The sequence below is a fragment of the Berghia stephanieae genome, chromosome 3, assembly GCF_034508935.2.
Source record: "Berghia stephanieae isolate SIO BIC M18660-M18661 chromosome 3, UCSD_Bste_1.3, whole genome shotgun sequence".
Taxonomy (NCBI): Eukaryota; Metazoa; Mollusca; class Gastropoda; order Nudibranchia; family Aeolidiidae; genus Berghia; species Berghia stephanieae.
The window spans coordinates 83,234,091-83,249,090 of NC_088362.1; the positions used below are offsets into that span (position 1 = coordinate 83,234,091).

Sequence of the window (15,000 nt, forward strand, 5' to 3'; positions counted from 1 at the left end):
CACAACTTTAACATTGAAAAGTAGAAAACGGTAGCGGCTGCCTGCATCATTTTACGTGCAAAAATCACGATAAATTGCTTTTCAAATCAAAATTTGCTTGTAGTTGTAATGTTAAAGTTAACGAAAGAGTGAAAATGGAGAGACTTCGTATAGGAAGGATACAGGCAATGGACGTTTCGGTACAAACCCTTCGTCAGCACAACAATACACCAATTAACGTGGAAAATAAATAAAATAAAATAACTTGTATCGTCTGTACTCAATGGTGGTTGCAGTATGAATGAACCAGACGATACAAGTTATTTTATTTTATTTGTTTTCCACGTTAATAATTTGTGTATTGTTGTGCTGACGAAGGGTTTGTACCGAAACGTCCATTGTCTGTATCGTTCCTATACGAAGCCTCTCCATTTCCACTCTTTCGTTAACTTTAACATTACAACTACAAGCAAATTTTGATTTGAAAAGAAATTTATCGTGAGTTTTGAACGTAAAATGATGCTCGTTGAACACCTCCCTGTAGAAATCTATGATTACAGCACACAAGGAAAATATTATTATTCTCCAGGTGAGAGTACACTAACAATTTATTTTTTCAAATTAAAGATAGGAAACTCATTACTACAGGTAATATGAGAGGAGAAACAGAAAATTTAATCTCTGTATCTGAGTGATGTTAACATTATCACTCGCAAGCGATGCACTCAAATGAACTTGGGAAGAAGAAAATAATACGAGTAAGTTGATATTATAAAGATATTTGTATAAAAAATTTGTGTGCGCGCGCATAGGCTTATACGTATACGTGATTGGGAATGTATTTGATTTTCATATTTGAATATGAAGTGTTGTGGGCATATCTACATATCAAAGATAGATAGATAAATAGATAGATAGACAGGCAGATTGATGGATATATATATATATATATATATATATATATATATATATATATATATATATATATATAATATATATATATATATGTACATAGATAGATATACAGATAAATAGATAACCATCACACGGGTGATAACACACCTTAGAGAGGTATATATATATATATATATATATATATATATATATATATATATATATATATATATATTCAGATAAATAAATAGATATGTTGATAGATAGATAGATGGATATATAAATAGATAAATAGATAGATAGATAGACAGATTGATAGATAGATAGATAGATAGATCGATAGATAGATAGATAGATAGATAGATAGATAGATAGATAGATAGATAGATAGATAGATAGATAGATAGATAGACAGATTGATATATAAATAGATAGATGAAGAAATAGGCAGATGGATATATAGATAGATGTGACATGACGAATGTGATGAATGATGATGATGATGATGATGATGATGATGATGATGATGATGATGATGATGATGATGATGATGATGATAACGATAATATGATCTCAAGATTCGATCTATCACAACTACACAATAATCAATCACCACCATTCCATCCAAACCAATATTATACATAATAACATCCATTCTTCTTACGATAGGAAGAACCGTTTCCAATAACGTAGAGCGAACGTGTTCTTCGCTTATCTCCCCCTTGCATCCCGTTCTCGACTCTAGGCTTGCATTGACTCTAATTAAAACTGTCAATATTATTGAAAATAAAATAAAGCATCTTTTGTTTCCAGCCAACTGTTAGCTAAAGCTAAACAAATCGCAGCCGTGGAAAAGCATTCAGTGTATTCACAGCCTTTTCACACCAGCATCCTGCGTACGTTCGTGTTTTTCATGTGGCATGACCTTTTGTTGCTGTTTTTGTTGTTGTTGCATTTTTCTATTATAAAAAAAAATAAAGATAAAATAAAATAATAAAAAATAATAATTTAAAAATTTCCTTTGTTCATTCCACAGGGGAATTTAAATTTGTCTCTAGGGTCTATTCCAATGGAAGACTGGAATAAACCTAGGCGTCAGCCGCTGTGTAGCGTCGCTAATAATTGAGCTAGGGTGGGGTGACTTGCTCAAGGCCACGCAGGTGATCGAACTCGGTATATTTCAGGTACGAAGCAAAGATCGTAGCGTTGAGCCACGCTGCCCCCGATATATGTGACCAATCTTTTCAAAACGGTACTACGTCGGGGTGGAAATTGGATTCATAGTTAGAAGTATGAAACTTTGGTTAATTTTAGGTTTTGTCTTATTGAGTAGAATAGATAGGGCAGAAAAGTCGTGACGTCACATCTACTTTTTCCGGTTCCGAAATCCTTGGAAGTGTTCTGTAATAAGCCCTTTCGGAAGACCGAGGACGGATGATCTTTCCTGACAACCAGCATATTATTATTTAGACTAGAATATATTATGATGCGATTATTCTGAAACCCGAGGATCAATTAATTACACAAGGTATGAATCCAGTCAGTCCTCCAGAAGAGTGGATTTATACTTCCAATGAGATTGGAACCCGTTTTTTTTTACATCACATTTACTGTAAATTCTCGTTATGGCATCCGTGCCCTGTTTCATTCCAACATAATCCAGTGTATCAAATAGAAGGGGACGGGGGGGGGGGGGGGGGGGTTGTGCACTGACCAAACTGCAACAGAAAGGGGGGTTCGGAATATAGGAGGGGATGATCCATAGAGGGGGGAGGGGGGGGGGAGAATTTTGGGTCTTTTCGGGCGACATACTTCATTGCTCTGAGCATAGTTGAATCCTTGGAAAAGGCTCTTTACTCACATTATATCTCTGTAACAGGTGTAAAATAAGTTCCTGGCCGTTAACAAAAAAAAAAAAAAAAGAAAAAAGACGAGGCTGGGGGTGTATTCGTGAAGTAGCGTAACACCAGACTGACACGGTGGGTTTGCATAAATAGCTTTATTAATATCATAAAGAATAAATGAAGTAATACAATCTAAATACAGACATCTATACCAAGACGTAACCTCGGCACGTGTCGGTGTAACGCTAGAACTTTGATGTTTTTGTGCGGCTATGTGGTCTAGTGGTATGACACTAGCTTTCGGATCGGAAGGTCCTGGGTTCGAGCCTCGCTCGGCGCATAGTTAAGTCCTCGGAGAAGGCTCTTTACTCACATTCTCTCACCGTATTTATGTGTAAAATGAGTATCTGGCCGTTAACAGCGTTGTCTCTGTCCCAAAAAATTGTAATATCGCCTAACAGGCGTCATGACCCGTCTTACATGTTAAATGTTGCTGGTGACCAGTGACCCCTTGTAAAGCGCTTTGAGCACATTTAGTGGATATTGCACTATATAAAGCTCAATTATAAATAAAGACATCTATACCAAGTGGTAACCGCGGCACGTTTCGGTGTAACGCTAGAACTTTGATGTTTTTTTTTTTTTTATAGACTGAAGTGCACGTAAATTACTACGACACGTCGATGTTAAGTAGTGTTCTTAGTAAAATAATTTTGTGACAATTTGTGTATGATGTTTGCAATATAGCGCCGGAAATATGGAAAAAAGACATTAACTCTCTCCTTACCAGCCATTTTCAGAATTTTCCCCAAAACTTCACACCCACCCGACACAAAAACAGACATTTCTAAATCGAACAGAAAAGCAACAAGCACATTCTATACATAATATTGTTCGACAGAATGTCAATTTTTTTTTATAGCTATAGCAAAAAGAAAGGAAATCAGGATAAGAAAAGTGACGGTTTCATCGTAACAAAATGTGACAATTTTCCAATAGGTGGTAAGGAGAGGGTTAACGCTTAACGAACAAGTATAAAAAAGATAGGAACACCATTTGTGACCTTATAGACGCGATTGGCAGTTGTTTATTATATATGATGTATTTTTTGTATTTTTCTGACTGGTTTCTGTCAGCATTCCTATCATCATCATCATCATCATCATCATCATCATCATCATCATCATCATCATCATCATCATCATCATCATTATCACCATCACCGCCATCATCGTCATCTTCATCATCACCCACAGTAGTAAATGAGTTCATTGATTTTTGTTTGTTTAGAGTTGTATGGTTATCATGGTTTCGATTTGTGTTCTGAATTGACCAATATCTAACAAACAAGATAAATAAATAAATAAATAAATAAATAAATGAATAAATAAATAGTAAATAAATAAATTAAATTAAATTTAATAAAATTTAATAAATAAATAAATAAATAAATGAATAAATAAATAAATAAAAAACAAGCAAAAAAAAAATGATACACCAAAAATACTAAAATACCAAAGTTGAATTTAAGTGTATTATCCATCATTATTCTTTGCCCCAGTATGAAATTTATGACCAAACAGTCCAAAAGTATAAATCATTTCAAAAATGCAATCGACAGGAGGCCCATAACTTAAAATATGAATTTGACGAATAAGTTTTCAATTGACACATTTTTGATTGATTATCATGTAAATGATGGCCATACATAAAATATATCTCAGGGAATGTTTAACCTGAACCTTCCTTTGTTTTTCACAGTAATAAACAATGAATATGACAGCTTTAAAAAATACCAAAAACACGGAACGTTTCTGGCTCAAAGCCCTTCTTCAGCCAACGATAAAAAAAATTAAAACATAAATACATTACTTAAAGTTCCAGAGAGAGAGAGAGAGAGAGAGAGAGAGAGAGAGAGAGAGAGAGAGAGAGAGAGAGAGAGAGAGAGCGAGAGAGAGAGAGAAAGAGAGAAAGAGAGAGAGAGAGAAAGAGAGAGAGAGAGTAGAGATGTATTTAGCACGTCATTTCAGTGAGTAAAAAGGAAGTGCTAAACATATCTCTACCATCTATCTGGTTTTTAAAGTAATATAATTTATGTTTTCAATGTATTTATTATTGACTGGAGAAGGGTTTTGACCCCGAAACGTTCCGTGTTTGATATTTTGTTCTTTCTTGATGCTGTTATATTCATTTTTGTATAATACTTTTTGAAATCCCTAGTCACATTTATATATATATATATATATATTTTTTTTTTTTTTTTTAATTTTTTTTTAAAGTAGTCCTTTAGAGCGATGGAGCAGCCGGAGTTTATCCCGGTGTCTATGGCGTGAAAAAGACAATTTATACTAATAGTAAAGGTGATCCCTTTACTTCTTAGATGTTTACTTTTCTTACAGCGAGGTCTCAAAAGTGGCATATTTTGCATTGCGCAAAAGTGTACTTTATTTCGCAATTTCAAAACGCCACAACTTTTTTTTATTTTTTAAGATTTTAAAATATTTTTTTCCCTGTTTTTTGCATCTATCAACCCAAAGTTTGAGATAAACTTTCCTAGATAACTGCATAATGCAATTTGGATTTTGGTCTGGAATACCTAATGCTATACTTACCTCTTTTGACATAAGTTATCCACAGAGTCAATACTTTTCCAAATTGCAAGACTTAACTTTCATAAAACATGTCTGAAGGTAACAGCACATAATATCTAACCCTTTAAAAATAAAATAATAAAAAAGATATTGCAAAGCACATAATAAATATGTGAGTTGAGAACAAAAAATAGGAGGCACTAATGGTACAAATAGTACTAAAAAAAAATCAAAATACTTGTAATATTATTGTTGTCGTTGTTAAGGGCGTCTGTACCAAGTATCACAAATCATATTATCGGTGGAATCAAGTTACCTCAACACACTATAGCAGCAATTAAGCCCTATGACATCCCATAATTATCACCACTTCCCTACGACCCTCTACTTGTAATAAGAGCGGAATAATAATTAGCAGAGTGTGAGTCCGTTCCATAGTTATTATCAACGGGAGATGTTTGATTACGAACCCCTTACTCTTACTCTTGCCTAAGCTGACGTTTATTAACATTTGTAAGATTACTATTCCGTAAATCATTAACGTTAGTTCTACTTCTATTCTAAAATCATAAACATTAGTTATTGAATTAATATTTTGAAAAAAACAAAAACATTAGTCATTCACTATGCTGAACTTATAATTACGTATGCAAATTATATCCATGCTGATTGTTCGAAGAGCACTGTGGACAATTACAGTATATAAATCGTGGCACCAAGTTAAGGATATTTACAGAAGAGGCAAACGCCCTCCTATAATAATCCTATAACCTTACTACTAAAATCACTGCTAATACTGCTAACACAATCACTACCACTACCACCACCGCCACCATCTACTACTGCTACTGCTACTACTACTACTACTACTACTACTGCTACTACTACTACTACTACTGCTACTACTGCTACTACTACTACTACTACTACTACTACTACTACTACTCTATACTACTACTAATTCTATAACTACCACTACTACTACTACTACTACTACTACTACTACTACTACTACTACTACTACTACTACTACTACTACTACTACTACTACTACTACTTCAATAAATGGCATTAAAGTACATACACACATACAATAATCATGCTTATCAATGTATAACTTTTCCATCAACACACCCAGTGCATTTCCATAACTTCGTCCATCCATCCTGCTCCAAACATCGCCGCCCGTTCCTCAACTCCATAACACAGTTATCATTAGAAACCGCTACACCACCAGTTCTTATCAAAATTTGATTATTTCCACTATTTTCAACAAAAATAATAACAGTCTTTCATACCAAGTTCTCATTGACACAAACTTCCCCCGTCCGTCCCCGTCGCCGACCTCTTTGATGTAGCCGACAAAATTACACCACGCTTCATTGATCACGGCTCATCTGTTATTATAATTATTCCAAAGATTATTTCAATATATCGATCAGCCAACCGTGGTCTCCAAGGATACGGAAATACGGCGTTACCTTTCAAACGATCGAATTTTTGAAAGAGAATAAGAAATATGTTTAATTTTAAGTTAATATTTGCGTAATAAAGGAAAATAGACACAAATATATATATATATATATATATATATATATATATATATATATATATATATATATATATATATATATATATATATATTAAAACAAGAATCAATTTTGCCCCAAACGCGTGAGACAAATGTAATGCTTTTCGTATTTCAGCTTTTATTTTAATATATTCTCTCAATATCCGCTTAACGTACAAAAAGCGCTATATAAGGGATTCCTAGCCAATAGCAACGCTTAACATGTAGGACGAAACATGACGCCTAATAGGCAATATTACGATTTTATACGCTTTTATATTATACTATAATATTATATATTATCATATTATTTTATACGCTGTTATAAAGTTAAGATTAGCCCTTTTACAGTGATAAGTAACAGCCCCTTTTCCACACATAATATAAATAAATTACTGAGTAATAAATTGCTGCTTTTCTTCCACATATTATGAGGTAAATAAAATTAACCCTTATTCCCTGATAAGTAACTTCGTTCCTTTCACATTTAAATAAAATTACTACTTTCTCAATAGTAATTGTCTGCTTCTTTTCACACAGCCATGATGTAAATAAAATTAACCCTTACTTAGTAATAAGTAACTGCTAGCTTTTCTTCCACACGTGATGTGTCTAAATTTAACCCTTACTAAGGCATAAGTACTGCTTTTCTTCCACACATGACGTAAAGAAAATAAACCCTTACTTAAAAATAGATAACATAGCTTTTATTCCACTCGAGATGTAACTAAAATTAACCCTTACTCAGTTTTTAAATACCCACTTTTCTTCCACACAAATTATATAATCAATCACACATCAAGGTCCCGCCCTAGTAGCAACCACGAATTTAGTCGAATTTAAACACAAAATGATAGATTGTTGGGTAAGGCGTAATAATATTGATTCTTAAGCTTTGGAATGAAATGTAATATTATGCTAGCGTCAGACTGCTATGAAATAATAATAACCCAACTGTTTTATATACAAAGCCTTGGCATAAAGCCCTATAGAAAAGTTCAGCATCATCATCATCATCATCATCATCATCATCATCATCATCATCATCATCATCATCATCATCATCATCTTCTTCTTCTTCTTCTTCTTCTTCTTCTTCTTCCTCCTCCTCCTCCTCCTCCTCCTCCTCCTCCTCCTCCTCCTCTTCCTCCTCCACCCCCTCTTCCTCATTATGCTAGCGTCAGACTGCTATGAAATAATAATAACCCAACTTTTTTTTATACAAAGAAAGCAAGACTTTTAAAGCCCTATAGAAATGTTCATCATCATCATCATCATCATCATCATCATCATCATCATCATCATCATCATCATCATCATCATCATCATCGTCATCATCATCATCTTCTTATTCTTTTCTTCCTCCTCCTCCTCCTCCTCCTCCTCCTCCTCCTCCTCCTCCTCCTCCTCCTCCTCCTCTCCTCCTCCTCCTTTCTCTTCCTCTTCCACCTCCTCTTCCTCCTCCTCCTTCTCTTCCTCTCTCTTCTTCTTCTTCTTTCTTCTTCTTCTTCTTCTTCTTCTTCTTCTTCTTCTTCTTCTTCTTCTTCTTTCTTCACATCATGATCATCATGATCATTATTATTATTATTATTATTATTATTATTATTATTATTATTATTATTATTATTATATTATTATTATTATTATTATTATTATTATTATTATTTATTATTATTATTATTATTATTATTATTTTATTATTTATTATTATTATTATTATTATTATTATTATTATTATTATTATTATTATATATTATTATTATTATTATTATTATATTATTATTATTATTATTATTATTATTATTATCATCATTATTATTATTATTGTTATAATTATCATTATTATTATTATCATTATTATTAAGAATGGAAAAAAATGTGACCGACCGTTTAAAAAAGTTATTATCTCGAAATGAAGAAGTTGAAGAGAAGTGAATTTGAAAGTCAAATCAGAATCATTATTAAAAAGTTGCAAATATCAAAGTTACAAACTAGAGAGCAATCACTTCAGTAGTCCCTCAGAGTCATTGGGCCAATGGAGCCGGAGTTTATCCCGGTTTTTATAGCGTGAAACGGACATTAGGAATTGCTTGCTTAAGATAAAAGTCTGAAAAAGGTGTGTATAAAACAGTGCCAGACAAAGCACAATGAAAAATATAAGAAAAACAAAACAAAACAAACAAACAAAAAACAAAAACAAAAACTACCAACTCAATAGACTGAAATTTTGAGGATATTTTTTTTCTTCTTGTATTATGCTCTTTGCTTTCCTTGGCACTGTTTTAAAAAACAAAAAAACAAAAAACAATAAATAAATAATATTGAGCTTTTATATAGAGCAATATCCACTTAACGCGCTCAAAGCGCTTTATAAGGGGCGCATGACCAACAGCAACACTTAACATGTAGGACGAGACATGACGTCTGTTAGGCGATATTAAAAATCTTTTTCGGACAGAGACAACGCTACAGTTAATGGCTATGTACTCATTCTACACTTGAGTACGGGGAGAGAAAGTGAGTAAAAAGGCTTTTATAACGATGCGCCGAGCGAGGCTCGAACCCAGGACCTTCCGATCCGAAAGCGAGTGTCGTACCACTTAAACCACATTGCCGCACAACACACGACCTTTTCACCACTAACAAATCAAATTCTAGCTGAGTCCAATGTTTGAAGGTTTTTGTCAAGACTAGAGTCATTCTAATCGGTCGGTATTTGAAGGACGAGATTTCTGGCCAAATTTTAAAATGTTTTTTGTTTTTTTTCAGAGTGTGGCGGAAAACACATTTAATAGCAGGGGTATAATAATAGTAATAGCGGTAAACAAAGAAACACAGAATCAGCAACATCACGCGCTACAGACAAAATTGAGCACAGGGACACATTATAATAATATTATTATTATAGTTATTATTGACGTCAATAACAGTGTGATGTGTGGCATTATGTGGTGGAAACGTGACAAATAAGGGAGCAGGCACTGGTGTAAGATAAAAAATCTGAAAAAAAGTTGTGTACGAAACATTACCAGACAAAATTTAATAATAAAAACATACAAGAAAATGTCATCCTAGAGAAATCGCTCTGCCTCCACTGGGGATCGAACCTAAGACCTCCTGATTACCGTGCTACCATTGTGCCACAGAAGGACAATGCTTTAATGCTTATATTATTTACAAGAGTAGGTGTTTCCAATGTGAACCTCTTTCCGCATCATACTGAATAAGTAGTCCTTCAGAGCCATTGGGCCCACGGAGACGGAGTTTATCCCGGTTTCTATAGCATTAAACGGACAAGAGGAATTGCTTGCTACCCTTTGGATAGGACGATAGTCTATCGCAAAGTAATTTCCGACTTAAGAGCATTTGTGATCATTCTAAGGGCAGATAATTGATTCGTAATGCTAATTATTGTGATATTTTCATTGTTTTTTCTTGAACTGCGAACTTTTGAGACTTCAAGAAGGCAGCTCTGTCCTAGAATAAGTCAGGATATGAATTGTAGATGGATGATTCCGACAAACTAATAAGGGATAATTACATGGCGAACGAACTGACTGGTTGAGAATGCTTACCGAGTACTGTGGACTCGTTCCAACTAAACACATGTTATTTTTGTCAGTTGAGCTACAAAACATTAAATTCAAATAACGATCAATTAAATTTACCCTCGATTTGCGAAAAACTTAAAATAAGACTTGTTACCAAGCCTCATGTGTTTATACTTTTAAAATGCTAACACAATCACTAACACCACCGCCACCATCACTACCACTACTACTGCTGGTACTGCTGCTACTACTGCTACTACTACTACTACTACTACTACTACTACTACTACTACTAATACTACTACTACTACTATACATACTACTACTACACTCCCTCCTCCTCCTCCTCCTCTCCTCTCTACTACTACTATACTACTACTACTACTACTACTACTACTACTACTACTACTACTACTACTCTACTACTACTACTACTACTACTACTACTACTACTACTACTACTACTACTACTACTACTACTACTACTACTACCACTCCTCCTCCTCCTCCTCCTCCCTCCTCCTCTACTACTACTACTTCTAATACTACTACTACTACTACTACTACTACTACCTACTACTACTACTACTACTACTACTACTACTATATCTATACTACTACTACTACTACTACTACTACTACTACTACTACTACTACTACTACTACTACTACTACTACTACTACTACACTACTACTACTACTACTACTACTACTACTACTACTACTACTACTACTACTACTACAACTACTACTACTTCTACTACTACTACTACTACTACTACTACTACTACTACTACTACTACCACTACTACCTCTACTAATACTGCTACTACTATACTACTAACTACTACTACTACTACTACTACTACTACTACTACTACTACTACTATTACTACTACTACTACTACTACTACTACTACTACACTACTACTACTACTACTACTACTACTACTACTACTACTACTACTACTACTACTACTACTACTACTACTACTACTACTACTACTACTACTACTAACTACTACTACTACTACTACTACTACTACTACTATCTACTACTCTACTACTACTACTACTACTACTACTACTACTACTACTACTACTACTACTACTACTGCTACTACTACTAATACTGCTACTACTAATACTACTACTACTACTAATACTGCTACTACTAATAAAGCAATTTGATTGTAATCAATCGATATTTGAAGTAAACGTTTTCTGGACAATTAAAAAAAATGTAGCCCACCGTCTCAAAACGTTATTATGTCGGGATTAGCAATGTACTGGAAATTAAATGGATATTTACAGATGTGGAACTTAGGGATAATTCCTATCCCATGGTGGAGAATGAAGATACTTTATTACATTTTGACCAAGTCAAAGTTCCTATGTTGTATCCGTGTGACTACAAATTAATCCTTTATTTTTTAGAACCGACTCACCCCGACGTAATACCAATTTGAGACAGTGGGTCACATATATATATATATATTGTTAAAATATGGCAGGCTGGTTGTTAGTACTTTTTATTTAACCATATTTTTTTAAGCAGAGCGTGAGTAGCTAGGCTATGACTCAGAGTAATAACACGATACTCTCTGTGTAAGGTTCCCAGAAAATAACCGGTACTTATTTGAATTGGCGATATTTTTAAGTTGTGTTATTATCGGAATAGAAACTAACATTAATATTCACCATTGGCTTTCGGTTCCACTAGCGAGTATAATTTTCACTATTTGCTAACCGGTGATTGAGTAGCTCGAATAACAAAAATAACATTAATGTGTTGATAAAACAAACTCATATAAATTTTTAAAAAAACCCGAAAAGTTAGAAATGAATAATTCAAAGTGAAGGATTCGAGAGCAGACGTCGATGTAAGATGTAAGATTTGAAAAAGTGGGTGTAAAACAGTTCCAGACAGAGATGGAAGAAAATTACAAGAAAAAACCCCCAAAAACTCAGCTCGCCTCGACTGGGGATCGAACTTAAACTTTCTGATTATCGGTCAGACTTGCTACGATTATTATTTCCGGTAGTCAGAAATGTTCAGGTTCGATCCCCAGTCGTAATACGTAACACGTAAAGTTACAAGTGAATAATTCAAAGTGAAGGATTAGGGAGCAGGCATCAGTGTAAGATGAAGATATAAAAGAAAAAGTGGGTGTGAAACTGGGCAAAGCTGGGAGAAATTTAAAAGAAAAACAATCCCCAAAAAAGCAGAATGCTTCGACTGTGGATCGAACTTAAACCTCCTGATTACTGGTCAGACGTGCTACCATTAACATTACCGGTAGTCAGAAAGTTTGAGGTTCAATCCCCAGTCGTCGCAGGCTGATATTTTGGATTGTTTTTTTTTCTTGTGCGGCTACGTGGTCTTGTGGTATTACACTCGCCTTCGGATCGATAGGTCCTGGGTTCGAGTCTCACTCTGAGCGGAGGCGCAAAGTTGATGAGTCATTGAAAAAAAGGTTCATTACTCACATTTTCTCGCCATACTAAGGAATAAAATGAGTACCTGGCCGTCAACAGTATTGTCTATGTCGGGGGAAAATGTAATAGCGCCTAACCGGCATCATGCTTCGTCCATGTTAAGTGGTGCTATTGGCTAGGCAGGGACTCCTTGTAAAGCGCTTTGGGTAAGTTTCGTAAACATTGCGCTATTTAAATGCTCTAGTTTTTTGTTTTTTTTTTCCTTTCCATATCTGGGTCACTCTGACGTAACACCGCGTTGAGACGATGGGTCACAGTTGTCACATTTCAACATAATTCCCACGATAATTTTCGACTTAATTAATTAGTGTTCATGTTCAAGAGTTTATTTTAGGCCATTGACCAAATAAACACACCATCTCCCTGAACTCGGTTGAGATTTCAGGACATCTATTATTGAAAAATATATTTCAAAATAATATATTGATTTTTCTAAATCATCTATGAATTCACTCAATAACCCTCTTTCCATTACCCTGACATTTGATGTGTGTGTGTGTTTGTGTGTGTGTGTGTGTGTGTGTGTGTGTGACTTTGTGGTTTAGTGGTGAGACACTCGGCCTTCGACTTGTAGGTTGAAGGATCGAAACCCACTGTTGGCTGTGCTGAAGCTGAATCCTTGGCAAAGGGTTTTTCTTGACTCATGTTATGATGTTCTCTCACCATATTCAAGTGTAAAAGTAGTAAATTAGCTGTATATCTATTTCACATGATATAATTTAATATCGTCACGGTCTTCAACGTCTCCATCCTCGGGCTCGGGTTTGATACCAAGAAGAGCAGCAAGCTGTTCCTCCGTTTCAAATGTATCATTCATCTACATAAAAAAAGTAAAATAAAATTCCCTTTATTCATCCCATTTGGGAAATTTGTCTCTAGGGTCTATTCCAAGGGAGGACTGGGATAACCCATGCGTCAGCCGCAGTGCAGCGTCGCAAATTGAGATAGGGCGAGGTGACTTGCTCAAGGCAACACAATGCAGCAGCGGGTGATCGAACTCGGTACCTTTCGGGTACGAAGCAAAGACCGTACCGCTGAGCCACGCACGCTGCACATATTTATAAATGGCCCCAATACTTGAGGTCCTCAAGATTGTTGGTGGTTCTCACTGTATTAATTCAGATCTGATAACTTTGTTAGTTTCAGTTGATTTCGAATTTTGGTCACAAAACCAAATTTGTTGCGTTGATTGTCTAGTTTAAAAGATTATTCTTACATTATGTATGTATTTATTCAACAGCCCTTCTTCCAATGGTATACTCGCGTCTGATTTGCAATCAACTGTCTCTAAACAAAGTACCGAATGTCGTCGTGATTTCAATGCTAAAAATTGAATTGATAGTCATACGGTGAGATATGGGTCCAGTTTTTTGTGTTTTATTATATTACTGTATAAGAAGAATGGTTTTCATTTCTTTATTAAATTGGCGAACACTATAACATAATTTTTCTTGCCGTAACGATATTATGACGCCATAAAAGATATGTGCCAGTAGCCCTATGTACTTGTTTCGAGTTGCTGTTGGCTTGGAGCCCATTGTGAAGCGCTTTGAGCATATGCTGGGGATATTGGACAATATAGCCCATGTTCCCTTTTTAATCTAATATTTACTCTTTTGAAGGAACCGTATATGGTCTGGTCTTAAGAGCACCTGACTCCCAAACAAAGCAATTCTGTTTATTCCAATCTCCCTTTCTCGAGGAGTGATTATTTAACAAAGCGGAGCCATCGTAAACTTATAGCCTGACACTGGTCAAAAAACAAGTCTTTGGCCACAAAAGAAAACAAATCGTGAGTTGTATTCAACAGTTCAACCAATGGAATCACTTGTTTCCTTGAGCTCTACTAACGACTACTTACTAGACGGTGCAAAAACCTAAAAATGACGTCAAACTATAAGTCCTGATGGGTTCTTGTGTCAGGCTATTTATTTATGTTAACGATGGCTACGAACATAGTCGGTTAAATCATTGAGAGTACGATGCCATAGACTTGTATCGCATCATGCATAATATTAATATGTCGTTTTAACGCTATGGCAGCCGGGATAAACTCCGGCTCTTTGGGCATA

The 15,000-nt window shown here is 34.8% G+C and overlaps 1 protein-coding gene across 2 annotated transcripts in view; it reads right to left on the reverse strand.

Moving 5' to 3' along the window:
• The window catches only part of LOC144968635 (uncharacterized), a 147,426-nt gene that overhangs the window by 41,522 nt on the left and 90,904 nt on the right, over nt 1-15,000 (reverse strand). The window lies entirely within an intron of this gene.